Source organism: Myotis daubentonii, chromosome X (assembly GCF_963259705.1).
Source record: "Myotis daubentonii chromosome X, mMyoDau2.1, whole genome shotgun sequence".
Classification (NCBI taxonomy): domain Eukaryota; kingdom Metazoa; phylum Chordata; class Mammalia; order Chiroptera; family Vespertilionidae; genus Myotis; species Myotis daubentonii.
Window position 1 is genome coordinate 41,903,412 of NC_081861.1, and position 17,597 is coordinate 41,921,008.

General features: G+C 35.4%; 1 protein-coding gene across 12 annotated transcripts in view; it reads left to right on the forward strand.

Annotated features, from left to right (window-relative positions):
• Positions 1 to 17,597, forward strand: part of KLHL13 (kelch like family member 13) — a 462,679-nt gene that overhangs the window by 405,379 nt on the left and 39,703 nt on the right. The gene's annotated exons all lie outside the window — the stretch shown is intronic.

The following is a 17,597-nucleotide window of genomic DNA, read 5'->3' on the forward strand; positions in this document are numbered from 1 at the left end:
TTATTTGCAGTTTAAAAATTTTCCTGGTTTCGCATAGTTAAATATAATATGATTTATTGAGTACTATAAAAGTGCCGGGAACTTTTCAAGCTGCCTCCCAAACATTCTATAAGGGTAAGTCTTTTCCCTGCTTTACACACAAGGGCACAGTGTTCAGGGAGCTTAATTAAGTTGTTCATGCTACACTTTAAGTAAGAGGTGAAATGAGAATTCAAACTTAGGTCTGCTTGATTTCAAAGCTCTTAACTTCTCTAATGCCTTTTTGTTTTTATAGACTTTTGCTACTTTCATGTCATCTATTAATTAGGTAATATCACACTAGGATTAGATGAACAAAGAATATGACAGATGAGAAGATATTTTTTTTTAATTGGATGGGGGTAAAGAGAGAAGTAAGGTTTATTTGACAATACTGTCAAGTGGTGAAGTTGTAGAAAAATACTGGGGCAATTATCTTTACTTGCTGGTATATCAGGATTAACCTTAGTGTTTCCTATTTCTCTTGAAACACTATTCTACCTACACTGGCTACCTATCTTTTTCTTCCATGTAATTATCCACCACGGACAGTGCTGTAGTTGGTGTGCTCTTTTTAGCACTTTCTAAGGGTACTATCCATTCAGTATGTTTAGTATTTTCTTATGAACATTATTGTTGCATCGCTTAATTATGTGCAAGGTCTAAAAAAACACAACCAAACAAAAAACCAAAACACACACACACAGCACTCCATGTATTAATTTTCTATTGCTGCCATAACAAATTACTGCAAACACCACAACTTTATTACAGTTATTTAGGTCGTAAGTCTGGTATGGTTCTCACTGGGCTAAAGTCAAGGTGTGTCAGCAGGGCTGTATTTGCTTCTGAGATTCTGAGGGAGATTGATTCTTGCTCATTTGGGTCATTGGCAGAAGTCAGTTCTTCACAGTTGTAGGACCACTATGATTCCCATCTTCTTCTTTTTTAAAAATATATTTTATTGATTTTTTACAGAGAGGAAGGGAGAGGGATAGAGAGTCAGAAACATCGATGAGAGAGAGACATCGATGAGCTGCCTCCCGCACACCCGCTACTGGGGATATGCCCGCAACCAAGTCACATGCCCTTGACTGGAATCTAACCTGGGACCCTTGAGTCCTCAAGCCGATGCTCTATCCACTGAGCCAAACAGGTCAGGGCTGATTCCCATCTTCTTGCTGGCTATAGGCTAGGGGTCAATTTCATCTTCTAGAGGGCCTGCATCCCTTGGCTTGTGGCTCCCTTCTGCCATATTCAATGTCAGAAATGGCAGGGTGTTTTGTTTTTTTTTTTCACACTGATCTCTTTCTGACCTACTTTGCTTTCGTTTACCATTTTTAAGGACTCATGTGATTAAGTTGAGCCCACCTGGATAATACAGGATAATTTTTCCATATCAAGGTCCTTAATCATGTCTACAAGATCCCCTTTGTCATGTAATCCCATATTCACATGTTCCAGGGATTCAGACGTGGACATCTTTGAGAGGCCATTATTCTGTCTACTATGCTATAGTTGAACACAGTTAGGCTTATGCACGCATTGTAAAAAATTATTCCAATTGACCCAAGTGGTTCTTCTTACTACACTATACTACTCTCTGGGCCAGTAGTTTTATTCTTGAAAATTACGATAGTTTAAATATAACATAGGCAGTTCTCAAACTTTGCAACAGTGATTAACTGGAAATCTTATAAAAAGTAGAATTATCCAGTGACAGAGGTATAATCTGAGGTTGTGTTAAAAGTATCATGAAGACAATCTCTATTATTAGAACTTTTATTATGCTCCAAGTCCTATAAAACAAGCACAAATGAATTGTATACAAAGAATTTGCAAATATACAGAAACACGTAAAATGCAGATATGAGTTCAAACTAAGATCCTAGTCATTTAAGAACTTTATTTTTTATTTGCCTTTTTAAAAATTCAGGCTGTTTTTGAGATGGTTTGCATGGCCCACGTCTCCTTTTAAAAGCTAATAAGCATTAGTGACACCTTTTGATTAAAACCATTACTTCATTTTCTTTTTTAATTGTATTTTTATTGATTTCAGAGAGGAATTGAAAGGGGGAGAGAGCTAGAAACATCAATGGTGAGAGAGAATCATTGATTGGCTGCTTCTTCCACCAGGGATTGAGTCTGCAACTGGGTATGTGTCCTGACCGGGAATTGAATTGTGGCCTCCTGGTTCATAGGTTGACACTCAACACTGAGCTATGCTGGCTTGGCATGAATTCGTTTTCTTAATAAAGTTTTATGTAATAAGCAGAAGTATCTCAAATTTCTCCATTGACATTAGAGCTGTCTAAAAAGTGCTACACTGAGTGTGTAATACAAGTTGGTTGATATTGATTGTTTTTTATTGTATTGAAGAAAAAAATGTCAAAGATCCCTGCATTTCTTTCCACTTTCTCTGAACACTTTTAGTATATACAAAGGACTGTTCAGAATAAAACAATGTCCACAGGAAAATAATAGTTAACAACTAGCAGGTCCTCACATATCTCTGAAAAGTCATAAGGATAATACAGGTTGTTGAGAGAACCATTTAAAAATCTTCAAAACCTATTACAGAATCAGTGACATATAATTATCTGCTTGTTGCCTTACTAATGCCTTTCAGTGCTTTGAGCAAGGGAAAAATACAGAAATTTGGGCATTGGTTAACATTTATTGAGTGAAACAGGGACAGTAAAATAACAGATGAGGACTGTCTATGTCACTCAGTTATTGATTATAAAACCTGACCATCCAGCAAGTTACTGTGGCCTGAAAAAGTGACATTTCTAAACTTGGAGGTGAGTGGAGGAATGTTCCAAACTCAAAACCAGTTATTTAACTCTCGGAACACTGTTTGCTTCCTATTATGGAAGGTGCAAGGGCTTGATTGAGTTTTTTATTTAAAAGGCATGGATTGCCAGCACCGGTTTGGCTCAGTGGATAGAGCGTCCACCTGCAGACTGAAGGGTCCCAGGTTCCATTCCAGTCAGGGGCATGTGCCTTGGTTGTGGGCACATCCCCAGTGGGACATGTGCAGAAGGCAGCTGATCAATATTTCTCTCTCATCGATGTTTCTAACTCTTTATCCCTTCCTCTCTGTAAAAAATCAATAAAATAAAAAAATAATAAAAGGCATGGATTACTTATTTAGAGCACTGAAAATCTTATAAAAAGATTACTTATTTAGAGCACTGGAAATTTTTTGAAAATTAAACATGAGAATGATAAATTGGAGTGGCAAATTCAGTTGAATGTTTGTGAACATCTGTGCTAAAGTAGTGCTTATGTCATCCCTTTGTTCCTTCCCTATATCCCCCTTCTTCCCTCCTACATTAAAGTTTTTCACTGCAGGTGTTTCTAAAAATTCAAAATGACCTTTGTTCTTCATTTACAACTTGTCCTATAACATCTTCTATTATCACTTTTTGTTTCTCGTTTCAAAAATATAGTGCTTTTCACTGGTCAATGAGATAAGACCAGGACATATCAAAAAGCGTAATTATTTTATTCAGGGTTCTTTGAAACCAAGAGCTGGAAGGAATCTTAGAAATTACTCCTTGTTATACCATTGTACCTTGAAAAAAATGTGATATTTATGTCGAGTGATTTTTCTTCCACCTGTATGTTTGTAAGTAATGATTTAATCCATGCCTTTTTATTATTTTTCTCATTCCACTGTATTACAAATTAATGATTAAGACCAATTTACTGAGTGAGAAGAGATCAACCAAAGAACTTGTATAAATATGTGTATATGCATAACTCCTAGACACAGAAAATAGGGTGGTGAAGGCCTGGAGTCGGGGCGGGGGGGGGGTGGAGGTGGGTTAGAAGTCAGTGGGGGAGGATAGGGGCTTATGTAACAATGAAGTTTTTAGAAGGCAATTTATTAAAAGACATCAGGTAGATTTCTCTTTATGCATGTTGTTGAGTGTTTCCTTCCACGACTCGCGTGGAGTAGGGTTCAGTATCTGAAAGAGGAGCCGCACAACAAATGAGAGAAAAAGACACGAGATAATTTTGCAATATTGGGGGACCAGGCGACAAGTCCCGAAGGACTTCCTCTCTGTGCTCAGGCCTCACCAAGCTTTTATTGATCTGGGATGCACCCATAGCATAGCCCTAGGCAGGTGACCCCCTGCCACAGGCAGACTAGCCCATCAGCAAGGATTTACATAATAATAAATGGGGGAGTAGTTTCAGCCACCGCTGTCTGGACAAACAGAGGTGGCTCCTAGCTCTGACTTTTGGGAGGGCTTCAAAGGCACCCAGCCTTGGGGGGGGGGGGGTTCTCTGTCTATGCTTATCAGATAGTGAAGGCAATACACAGTTTCCCACACATGTGATTACATTGCAATCTTTCTCTTGTCCTACAGTGAGCCATGTTTTTAATGAACTCAGTTTGATCTAGCTTTCATTGAGGTGGACCCCCAATATTTGAAATATAATTTTGAAAAGTATATTGGATGTTCTTAGTTGTGAATAGATCATCCAATCCCTTAGCATCACCAAATTGAAATTGTTTTCATTCATTATGAACACTTTCCTACAAGGATTGTGTGTATGTAATTATTTCTAAATGATTCACAGATAAAGAAAAATTTGTGGAACTGCAACCAAAATTTTGATCTTGAGTAGACTCAAGACCTGGCTCATTAGAATATTTTCCATAGACAGATTGCTGGAATACATAGATAGATGCAGTTAGAAACTGCCTTTTTCTCAAATGATGAGATGTACCATTGTATCATCATAAGTTCTGGCTTTCTTTTACATAATTACTAGAGGCTTGGTGCACGGATTCCTGCACTGGTGGGGTCCCATGGCCTGGCCTGTGGGGATTGGGCTGAAACTGGCTCTCCAACATTCCCCAAAGGGCCCCGGATTGTGAGAGGATGCAGGCCAGGCCAAGGTACCCCACCAGTGCACGATTGGGGCCAGGGAGGCGCCATGGGAGGGCTCCAGGGTGCATCCGGTCTGTATCACCCAGTCCTGATTGGCCGGACCCCAGCAGCAAGCTAACCTACCAGTTGGAGCGTCCACTCCCTAGTAGTCAGTGCATGTCATAGCGACTGGTCGAATGGTCAAAAGGTTGGACACTTAGCAAATTAGGCTTTTATTATATCGGATAATTGCAGATTATAATTTTGACTAGTGGATGTTGTTTGATTGTGGATTCAGCCTTGTAAATAGCCTGTTCTGGGATGAATAATCCTTTAAAATAAAATAATAGTAAGGAAAGTTAATGTTATTTATCTTTTCATTTGGTGTATATGCTAAATATGAACTCATACACTTCTGTATTAAGGAGCAAAGTTCTCAGTTAGTTTTGTTACTATGGTTTATATAAGTTATACAACATGGTATTTGTTAGTAGACAGTATTGATAATTTATTGTTATTTATATATCATTTAGTCCTTTGGAAAGTGTTTGTTTCTTTTATTGTGATTTTTTTGCAAGCAAATATCCCACCTGCTCTTTGTTTACCTATCTCTTTGTGAGATGCCTGGAACATAGTAGGTCCTCAATAAATGCTGAGTTGATGCATGAATTTAGGAAGTGTAGTTTTGAGGTCTGTAGCCCTGTGCAAATCACTTCACTTGAGTGTCAAATTTCTTCATTTGATATATGCAGTAATCTAATAGGTACCAGTCTTAGAGAGCAAGTTACAGCTATCTTTGCTATGAAAACTAATCCAAAACCCTGATTCTGTTCCTTGCTTGCTGATAAATACCACTATGAGGTTACAGACTGAAAGTAGTTTTAGTAGAAACAATTTACCAGTGACTAGAATACTTTAGTCATGGTTCATCAAGTTATAATTTGATAAAGAAAATAAGATTACAATATGTTCCAAGACAGCAACTATTCTTAAAGTTAAGAGGTGTTTTTTTTTTTTTTTACTTATTTTTACATATCTTTTACCATAATGGAGCAAATTGGATAAATTTATGTTTTAAAGCAAATGTGTTTGCACTTAAATGATAACATGTTTTGTACATATGGTTTGAAAAAAGGGATAGACTGACTGAAAAAAAGGAAATTTGACCTAGTGTTTAGGAAAAATAAATTTAAAATTAGTAATGAAAAATCATTCATGCTTACTTATCTTCTGAATTTTTATACTTAAAAGGGATTCAACCCAATTGCAAATGTTTAGCATTTATTCCATTTAAATTCAGTTAATTTTCCTTCTATCAAAATATTTAAATAAAATGGTGTTTGTATTACTTGGTTAGCAATAGAAAAAAGGCATAGATGTTAATAAGTATGAAAATGACATATTCTATTGATAGTTTTATTCTTTAATCACTAAATATATATTTATTTTGAATTATTTGCTGGAATGTGTGATTAGTTAAGGAGGGATAGTTCAAGAAACCTTGAATTCGAGAGTGTGGCATTAGGTGTTTGTTCAGCAAGTAGTGAGGAGTCATTGAATCCTTTGAGCAAGGAAGTGACTTTTGGAGTTATAAATACAATGACAGTTTGTTAAGAAGATATACTATAAAAATATGTAATTTATATTAATGACAAAATCCAAATGAGAAATAGTAGATACCAGAAGTTGTAAGGTCAGTGAGAGTGGAGAGGCTGTGAAAGACAGGAGCATGGAAGAGAGATAGTCAGTAGTACTTTAACAGTTGCTTGGACATGGAACATGGTGAAGAAGCAAGAGTCAGAGGTGATTGAAGTATTTTGATGATAACAATTTTCTTTTAGAGTCCAAAATATCCTAGCTATGTCTCTCTTGAATGCATGACATCTGGATACATTTGAGATGCCTGAACTTTATTCTGACTGACCAAGCTCCCAGAAATGATCAAGAACTGTCATTGAATTCATTTCCATTGAAAGTACCTTTAAATAAATCAATTTTCCATTCAAGTGTGATCTATGAACAGATTTGATTTTGGAGATTTGGATATGACTTATTGCTTTAAGAAATAGCTGTTGTAGGTGGGGTGAGGGTAGTACCATTTAGAGTAGCATTTTACAACTAGATAGACAAATGTTTAAAACTTTGATTCTTTGCTATCCTTACATATGTGGTGATGCTTCCCAGTCTCCTTCTCACTTGCACACTGAAGGCCAGAAATTATAAATTGGTTTTCAATGACCGTGTGGAAGGAAGGAAAGTACTGCTTCTCTCTTTAATATACCTTTCTCCTCAAACAGATCAAGTTAGTACTTCCTTACTACTTCACTATTCATAGCTTCTTCAAAAACACATACAGTCTGAAAATGACCCAATTACCTTCTACTTAAAATTCCATTTTTTTTAAAGATTTTTTATTGATTATTTACAGACAGAGGAAGGGAGAGAGAGAAACAAACATCGATGTCTGAGCAAAACATTAATCAGCTGCCTCCTGCACACCCCCTATTGGGGATGTAGCCTGCAACCTGGGCATGTCCCTGACAGGGAATCAAACCAGCAACCTTTTGGTGCATGAGATGATGCTCAACCAATTGAGCCACGCTGGTCAGGGCAAGATTCTCATTTAAATGACTGAGAAGTGTGAATGCTTGATGCATACGGTGCCATATTGTTTAAATGATATGATCTGCTTCTACCCTTGTTGAGTTCCATACAAGTATACACACATACATACTCTTTAAACTAGAGAGTTCAATGTTCCTAAAAAGAAACACTTTACCCAAGTAGCAAATTCCCCAAAGAATTATAATTTGCATCTACCCCCTCAAAAAAAGTCTACCTTTCAGGAAATAATTACCAATTTTATTAAGACTATTTAATATTTTGGATAAGCAAATATAGTCATGATATACAAAACATTTGCCCAGGATTCCTTCCTTAGTGTTACTGAACAATGGACAAAGACTCATAAAATTATTTTTTGTAGAGAAATTTTTGTTACATTACCAGAGCTGTCTGTAGCTAGATCATGGCATTGTGTTGTGATATAGAGCTGGACATTATAGTGATCTTAGTTAAAATACTTTTCTAGTAGTGTAATAATGTGATGGAGCCTGATGGAATTTTAGGAGAAAAATCAGAAGTCATTTATGGGGTTAAAGATTGAATTTATACTCTTAGAATATGATACTTGAATGTGTAGATAGGCGAGTGGGCTGTAGGTGACTATAGATTTTGTCCATCTCCTAACAACCTGAGAACTTAGTGTCAACAATGGTTATGTTTCTTTATGGTAAGCACTAGAGGCCTGTTGCACGAAGAGACTCATGCAATAGGCCTTCCTTTCCCTTGCTGCCGGCACCAGTTTTCCTCCGGCACCCGGGACCCAGGCCTTCATTCCAGCCGCAGCGGAGAAGCCAAGCCTCTTCAGTCTTCACTTGTCTTCAGTGTTCAGTCTTCGCTGGGGCTGGAGCCTTCAGTCTTAGCTCTGCGCCTGCATATGCAAATTAACCACCATCTTTGTTGGGTTAATTTGCATACTCATCCTGATTCGCTGGTGGGTGTAGTGGAGTGATACCAATTTACATGTTTCTCTCTCTTTTTAAAAAAAATTATTTTCCCTTTATTGATTAAGATATTACAAATGTGTCCTTATCCCCCCAATGTCCTCTCATCCCCCCAGTGCTGCCCTCACCCTCAGCCTCTGTTGTCCACAACCATCGCTTATGCTTATATGCATGCATACTAGTCCTTTGGTTGATCTCTCCCCCTCACCCTCACCCTCCTCTACCTTCCCTCTGAGTTTTGAGCATCTGATCGATGCTTCTCTGTCTCTACATCTGTTTTTGTTCATCGGTTTATATTGTTCATTATAATCCACAATTGAGTGAGAGCATGTGATATTTATCTTTGACTGACTTATTTCACTTAGCATAATGCTCTCCAGCTCCATCCATGCTGTTGCAAATGGTAGGAGTTCCTTCCTTTTTACAGCAGCATAATTTGCATACTCATCCTGTTTAGCTGGTGGGCATAGTGGAGTGACACCAATTTGCATGTTTCTCTGTTATTAGTGTAGATAGTACAAGAAGAATAACTTAAAGGCTTAAACAAAGTTTAATGTAAAAAACCTTAATGGTGAGGCAGATAGTTATGTACAAAATGGAAAATAATTTAATATGGGAATTTTTGCTTGAGTTAGACTCTTTGCTTCCATAAGCTCCATAAGTGAGATTAGCTTGATAGAACTATCCTAAGTGTGATTCCCAGACTCGTTGGGTTAATAATCTATCTTCTGATTTTTCTTTTTGTATTACCTTCTCCTGTCTTAAAAATACTGGTCATCATATTAAAGTATTGATTTGATTAAATTGTATTAAACATTCTATTAAAACATGATTGATTTGATACTGAAATTCTTACCACATTCATTGAACTACTTAGATATGCTTCTAGGTCATTGCAAAATCAAGGTTGAGATTTATCATATTTATTAGAGGCTTCGAAGATATAGAATCAGTGGGGCTCTTAGAGCTGCCAGTTATGATTCTTAAAACATGGAATGCAATTGACTATTACTTTGTAATTTGAAAGTCTTACTCTATGTTTTCTTGTTTCCTTTTTAAAGAGAAATAAACATTCCCCTAAGACCTGGTCATGAATTATTGACTTTGTGAAGTTGACTATAACTGGGAAATTTTTCTAAGTTTCTAAGACAGAAAAGGATAGGATTTTTACCTCTTGATTAATGATTCTCCTGTTCCCAAAGAGATTTGTCTCAGTGATTTCTAATTGGTTTTGAGTTTATGGAATCTGGTTTTATAATAAACTCAAATTAGATAACTTGGAGGTTTGAATATTAAATGAACTGAAATTTTAGGTAGGTGATACAAGAATTCTTTAACATGCTTTTCCATTGAAATGCACCATACCACAATAGTCAAATTTCAAAGTTGGTGAGCTAAGGGTGATAGAAGTAAAATCACACCTTGGTTAACAAATCCTCTGGGAGCAAAAAGCTCCTTTATAGAAAGTTGGCCTGGGTGTTGGAACTCCTATTCCAGTTTCTTCATTTGGGGGTTGAAGAATAAGAAGGCATGTTCCCTGTCTTAGGTATTGTCAAACTTTTCAATGGGAAAGGCTGGTGCTTGCTGAAGGGTGGATCATCCTTCCAGAGAACTAATATGCAGTCAGAAGATTATGATTATTTCCTCTGTGCACTGGGCAGGGGGCTAGTAACAGTGATGGGAACACAGTCTGTCTTCCCCAAATTACAAGTACATATTGCATCTCCCTCCCACCACGACCACTTGTATACTCTCACCATATACAGCTTCTGAAAGTTAGGGAGCTTTAACTTAGATTTTTTATATAGTAGGTGTGGAATCAGAATTTAGAAATTTATTATTTTGGTTACTCTTTTATTTCTACTTCAGGTATATATCTATCTGTCTATCTATTATCTATCTATTTTTTCATCAAAATATTATCAGAAATGTGAAGAATAAGAAATAGGATATAAACCAAGCTTCTAAACAGAAGAATTTTCCGGTCTAGATGAGACTTGATGTACTTTAATTGGTGTATGGATTTTAAAAGATGAAGGAAGACAAAAGTTTTGAAATATGGCAGATAGAGGGAACAAACATTAATTTTAAAGGCTTTCTTGAACAGGTTTGAGATATTCAGTGCAAATGCTTTATGGTTTGGATAATTAACTTTCATCCTGTTATAGTTATCTAATGGAATATCATTTGTCATTCCATTTGTTTAGCTCCATTTCCTCATCTGTGTCATAGTGCTATTTCTGTGATTGTGATGGGTGACTTTGGAATTCAAAATCTGTTCTTTTAAATTTTGATATCAGTAATGTAAAGTTCTCCTTAAATTTGACCTGAGCTACATCCTAAGATATGCTATCCCCCTTACCCCATAAGCATTGAGAGAATATGAGACTTTTAGCACTGGTATTGTTTTTATGGAAGTAGTAGTAAAAATGGCTGATTTTAAACTGAGTTGATTCAACCAGAAAATGACTTGTCTATAACAGAATGTGTCTCTCTGAGATCCAACTTGTATTTATAAATTAGGCATTGAAATGTCATTTGCTTTATGGTCTTTACTCTACTATTTTTCATTTTTAGGCTTGTTGTAATGGGAACAATGTGAGCTCTGGAATCAGACTGGAGTTCAAATCATAGTTACCAGACTCATCGTGAGGCCTTAAACTCTCTTCAGTTTCCTGTCTTTAAAATGGGATTGTTATGAGGATTAAGTAGTACAGAGAATGTGTCTGGCAAAATGCCTAGCACACAGCAGGTGCTGGGTAAACGATCTTATTCCTGTGTTAAAACTGACATCAGCTATTTATTAATGTAATTTTATTTTAAATATGTCAGGCATATGCATTTAAGGAAGCTACTTTACTTTGGAAAATCATTTGAACTTTTTTTTCTTTTTTTGTGGGCTCTGGTACTTCTGCAGCAGAAAAGAAAGCATTGGAAAGATTAGCAGCTATTTTATATCATGTATGCTAAAGACTTCCATTAGTGAATTCAATGTAAGTGGACAATACTATACAGTTGGCTCTCTGTTTCCCCAGGTTTTTCATCCTCAGGTTCAACCAACTATATTTTCAGTCTAAATCCATATTTTTAAAAAATATTTTTATTGATTTTTTTACAGAGAGAAAGGGAGGGGAATAGAGAGTTAGAAACATCGATGAGAGAGAAACATTGATCAACTGCCTCCTGCACACCCCGTTACTGGGAATGTGCCCGCAACCAAGGTACATGCCCTTGACTGGAATCTAACCTGGGACCCTTCAGTCCGCAGGCCAACGCTCTATCCCCTGAGCTAAGCCAGTCAGGGCTAAATCCATATTTTTTATTAGAGGTTGGGAATCTGAGATTTGGGGGGGGGGGCGGCGGCTGACTGTATGCATTGTTCTACCCCATTTTATATAAGGTACTTAAGCATCTATGGATTATGGTATCTGGGGGTGGGGGGTGTTCTGGAACCAATCCCCTGCAGATACTGAGGGACGACTCTATTTAAGTCATTAAAAAATACAAATAAGTAACCAAATCTTCATCTTTCTTAGTTCCTTTCAGGCAAGCACCTCATTAAGGAGATATATTCTCCACAGTTTCTTAAACAGCAATTAATTTATGTCTTATGAAGAGAACTTGCTGTGATATTTATAATTTCCTTGTGCAATGATACTGTAAATGACATTTTAGTTAGGACATATCTTTTAGTATTTTAAGTTTTAACTTTGTTGTGTCTTTCTTTTAATAAAAACACCAAACTTATTTTATACATATTAATTTCATGAGTTGGAAATTTCCTTTCTGATTTTTAAAATCCCTATTTTTTTTCTTAATGGGAAGTTAATTTAGAGAGAGGGAGAATATAATTCAGTTTTTGTTTGGGAGGCATGTAAAGGAGAGTTCAGATTCTAAATGTTGTGATATAAGAAGGTTACTAATACCTTTAGAATTCAATATAATATGCATAATTTAAATCTATAGAAAAAATCAATGGAAAATGATTTTTACCATCTTAAGTTTTTAAATTATTTCTCAAGAATGGAAAGAAATACCTTGACAGATTTAGCACTCAAATTCAAATGAGTATGAGAACAGGTGGCTAAATGTCTCCTCCACCTGCCATGCAACTTTATCGCAAGAAATGTTTCATTTCACAAATGCTGCTGCTAGCAGACACTTCTCTGTTTCAGAGCAGAAAACCAAATGGAGGGGGAGTTCTTCTTTGAAGAAAACCTTTTTCTTGATTTTCTTTTTAAATTGTGAGTGTGAGAAATATGTACTTTGCTTTTCTGGGGGAAGGGTGGTGGAAAACATGAGTCAAGGCCTTGATTAACCAACCAGATTTGTTATACACCATTTGTTGTATACCATTCATGGCTTTTATTTTTAATTTTGTTGTTTGTTTTGTTTTGTTAGTGTTGCTGTTCTTGTATACCAACCCACTGGTACTGACTTTCACTTATGATAACATTGCTACTCTGGGCAATAACAATATTTGTATAATACTTTTGACATTAACTCAAACTCCTATTCTTTTGTTACAGTAGAATTATGTTATTAGAGTGCATTGTTAGGTTTAACCACTTTGTAATGTAATGGTTGCAAGCAAAAATACATGCTATGAAACTAATTGTGAACTAACTAGAGAAAAGTTAAAGGTGTTGTTCAAATACTTTTACCTTCTTAGCTTTTCTGATTAATTTATTTTCCCCTTCAGAAATTAACATAAAAACAGGAAAGTAAAGAAAATAACTTGACAACTACTTTGATAAGCTTAATCTGTATTTTTTTCTGAGTGTACACAGCTCCTACTAGCATATTTTATTCACAGCACTGTTAATGTGCTGCTCTTCATTTGGTGTAAGAAGTTAACATACCAGAGCATGCATACACATATAACTTCTCTACCAAGAAAAGGCAAGCGTTTCATGTGTTTTCATGCTAATAATTTTAAAAAGCACTAAAATGTCCTCTTTTCATTGATAATGAAATGTGACCTCACCTGCCTTTCTGTATAGCATTAAATTGGTGCTTGAAATGATAGAAACCAAGAATTTAAAGTGCGCAGTTTATGACCTATGAAGTTGATACCTTATTTTTTAAACACAAACGTACTCATTTCAGTGGATTTTATAGGAGTAATATTTTGTTGGTATGTAGATTGATGACTATTGGATTTGAGGCTTTGAGGCCAAATGATGCAATTGTGTGATACTCTTCCCTTCTCCAAATAGCATGCCACCAAACATGATTGCTGTAGTGAATGCTACGTGTTTACAATTCTTTATAGAATGCCTGCCAAACTATTACCTTTACAGAACTATTCATTGTAGAAAACATATTTGACCCAGGTTGACAGAGAACTTTTGCTGCAACTCACCTACTAGATTGTACACATAATACACAATCCTCTATTGTCATGGTGTTCACTATAAAAGGAAAATGATTGTACATTTGATGGTTTTGAAATTTCCATTAAAAAATCCATTTGGGTGAGCAGAACCATACAGACAGCGTGGGCTTCATACATGTTTGTACTAGCAATGTTGAGAGTATATCTTCCACTCTTATTTTTTGATGACTTTACATGTTCAAAGATGGAATCTTTGCTTTAATTTGCATATTCTAGAATACTAATGAGGTTGAACATTTTTCTGTTAACCATTTGTACTTTTATCTTTATGAATTTTCTGCTCATATCATTTACATGTTTCCCTTGGGAGTAATTTTTAAAATATGGAAATTTTTTAGTAAGATTACAATGTTAGCATCACCCTATTAACACATGTCAATTGCTTAGACTTTCTATTTCTTTTGTCTTCAAATAGCAGTACAAAGAAATGCCATAGTGTGTGTATGTTCAGTTTGACCACGTTGCAATGCTTTCAGTAAAACGATCAGACAGTATCTTCGAAAAAGCAATTGTTCTTTTTGAGCAAGCACAGTTCACTGATTCCTGAATACTTTGTGAAAGATTGCTTTTGCACTCTGTGGTTGGTCATTATTTGGAAAATAAGATGTGTTAAGTCTTGGTGTGAAGGGTGGGTGTGACCTGGTGGCCATATACAGATGTTGTAGGAAAAAGATTTGATTTTTAGAAAGAAAATTGATGAACACAATCTCTCCTGTGATTAATTTTATAATGTTGATGGAATTATTTGGGCAGGATTTGCTTGATTCTAAATTAGCATGTAAAAGTGAATCCAAATAATTGTTTTAAGCAGAATTAAATTATTATTCTTACATGAGTTTATATAGAACAAAAGCTTTCCTGCATAATTCTTATAAACTTCAAAGCCATTATCTACTTATCTACTGTAAACACTTGACTTTTCAAATTGACGGGCCATTAATTAATAATATGAAAGCCGGCCATATTGTCTTGCCAAGAAAGAACAGAGGTATTTTATTGTTAGGTAGTCTTGGAAGAGTTGCAATTAATAATCCTACTGTGTCTTTTACTGCCAGCATTACCTCGTGGATTCAACTCTTGGCTGGGAAGTTATTTAGAACATGTAATTGCTTTAGAAAAATTTTCCTGAGGATCTTAACCCCTCTGTATCAGGGTTTCTCAACCTTGGCACATTTGATATGTTTGATGTGGAGATGTTTAGCAGCATCCCATCAGACAGTAGCACACAAACCCTCCTCCTCGTCCCAATGAAAAATGCCTCTAGACATTGCCAGGCATGGGGGAAAAGAGGCAAACATCCTCTTGGTCCCCTTTCCCCTATTGAGAACCATTGATCTTTATATTGCTTTTAACCATATGACTTGAAAAAAAATGATTTAAAATGTTATTTGTTTTTGAAATTACTCAGGTAATAATTACTCTAAGGATAGATTGATAGAATTGTGACCTGGGGGTTGTAGAGAGATTTCACATCCTTGCAGTGTTGAAGACCAGTGCTCTTCATATCCAGTAAACTTAATGAAAAAGAAGAGAATATTGAATCTGCTGAGAAGGTTGAAATGGCATGTACTGTTACTGATGCAGAAATAATATGAAGTATTCTGAATGTTAAAAAGTCAAACAATGTTGATAAAAAGTCATGAAGAAGATGATTTATTGAAGGCTTCTTCAGCTTTTGAAATAATTAATTATAAAGCTAGTGGTATTATCTTGCCAAGAAAGGGCTGCATCTTTATATTCTGCTTTTCAGTTTTAAGAGCAAGAAATAAATGGCAAGTAAACAATTGTTATCTGTAGTTTATTTTTTAAAAGCAATTTTCAGAATATGTCATAGGGGCAATGCGGTTTTAGCTGTACTTCTGTTCTAGTTATATCTATGGTTTTATAAAAAGGATAATTGATAGTCATTTAAAGCACTGCAAGATAAGGAGATGTCTTTAGAATGATCCACAGAAATGAGATTCTGCATTCATTCAAATGACATATATTAAACTTCTCGTGTGCCAGGTTCTGTGCAGGGAATACAGAAAATAATAAGACATTCTGCTCCAATATCCCATTAAAATAATTCTGGTTGATTGGAAACTTTCTGGTTAGGGATACCACTCACCATCTGTCTATTACCCATTTTTCCAGTTGATTCTGTAATGTTAAATGTCTTTTGCAAAAGCTCTTAAAAGTGTGTGAGTGTGTGTATAGTATATATCATGTATATACTTTAATTCTTTTAAACCTATTTCTGAAACTTGAGGAAACCTATATTCATTTTCTTTTTGCTTGTTAAGTTTTTATTTAAATTATTCTCTTTATTAAATATCCATGAGAGTTGAATAAAACATGGTCCTATATTATTAATTCATTTTTTATTATACTGTGGCTCTAATATCATTAAGGAAAATTGATGTCACCCTCAAGGCCAGAAGTTTTGCTAATTATTGCTGGTTGGTGTCAGAATTTAAAAAGCAGGATCTTTATTAAAAGTCCAGTAGAGTCTTAAAACTTTTTTGTTAAAACTGATCAACTTAGATTATAGATATGATAGGGAAAAAAGTGAAATCTTTATGATATTGGATAGGCTGGAATTAGTAAAACAAATAATTCATCATTTAAGCAGTTACAGATAAGTGGGAAAATTACAGAGTTCTAGCACTTGAAAATCCATTCTTCCTTTGTGATTTCTGATGTCAATTTTAGCAGTCTACATTATGAATGCACAGACCCATTCAGAGCCATGAGCTCCCTGCTCTTTAGGCAGCTGATTCAGAGACAATTTTAGCAATGTATACCTAAGGAAATACAAGCCAGCCTGGTCTAAGGAATAATGAAAGGTTGTACCATGATGATTGTTTTTAGTGTAACCTACCTGAGGTAACTATGAAATATTTTGATATATTCTCTGTTGACTACTGTTCTCCAATCTTTTTTTAAAATATATTTTATTGATTTTTTACAGAAAGGGAGGGAGAGGGATAGAGAGTTAGAAACATCGATCAGCTGCCTCCTGCATACTCCCTACTGGGTATGTGCCTGCAGCCACGGTACATGCCCTTGACCAGATTCGAACCTGGGACCCTTGAGTCCGCAGGCCAATGCTCTATCCACTGAGCCAAACTGGTTAGGGCTGTTCTCCAATCTTTTTAAAAATCTTTTTTATTGCCCCTAAAAAATACTGTTATAATATACATGGATATAACTTGTATTTATTATTTTTATTATTTCTTTCTTTGAAAAAATAGAAATGCCACTACACTGTAGCTATTTATCTAAATAATCCCCAAATGATGTAAGAGATATTGCTAGAAAACAAAATATTTTAACATGCAAAAATTTTTGTTCCTTTTGGGTTGATTAGAACTATAACTAACAACAGAAGAGGAAATAATGTTGTAATGTATCATAGTTAATCTTTGCCTTTTATTAATGGGGCTGTTGGAGTTTAGAAAAAGACTAGACATACATTCAAATCCTATCACAACCACTTAAAAATTTTTGTGACCTTAGGCCAATTGTTTTTTAACCCTTTTATAGCTCATTTGTTCTATACTTAATAAAAAGGACAATCAGAGTACCTATTGCAATGGATATTTTTAATGATATTTTTAAGGATCATGTGTGTAAATTTCTTGGCAAGTGCCTAATGCATAGTGACTATTCAATAAATGAGAGATTTTTTATCTTTCTAAAAGGCATTCCAAATTTATTTTAACTGTGCATAGCATAATTTGA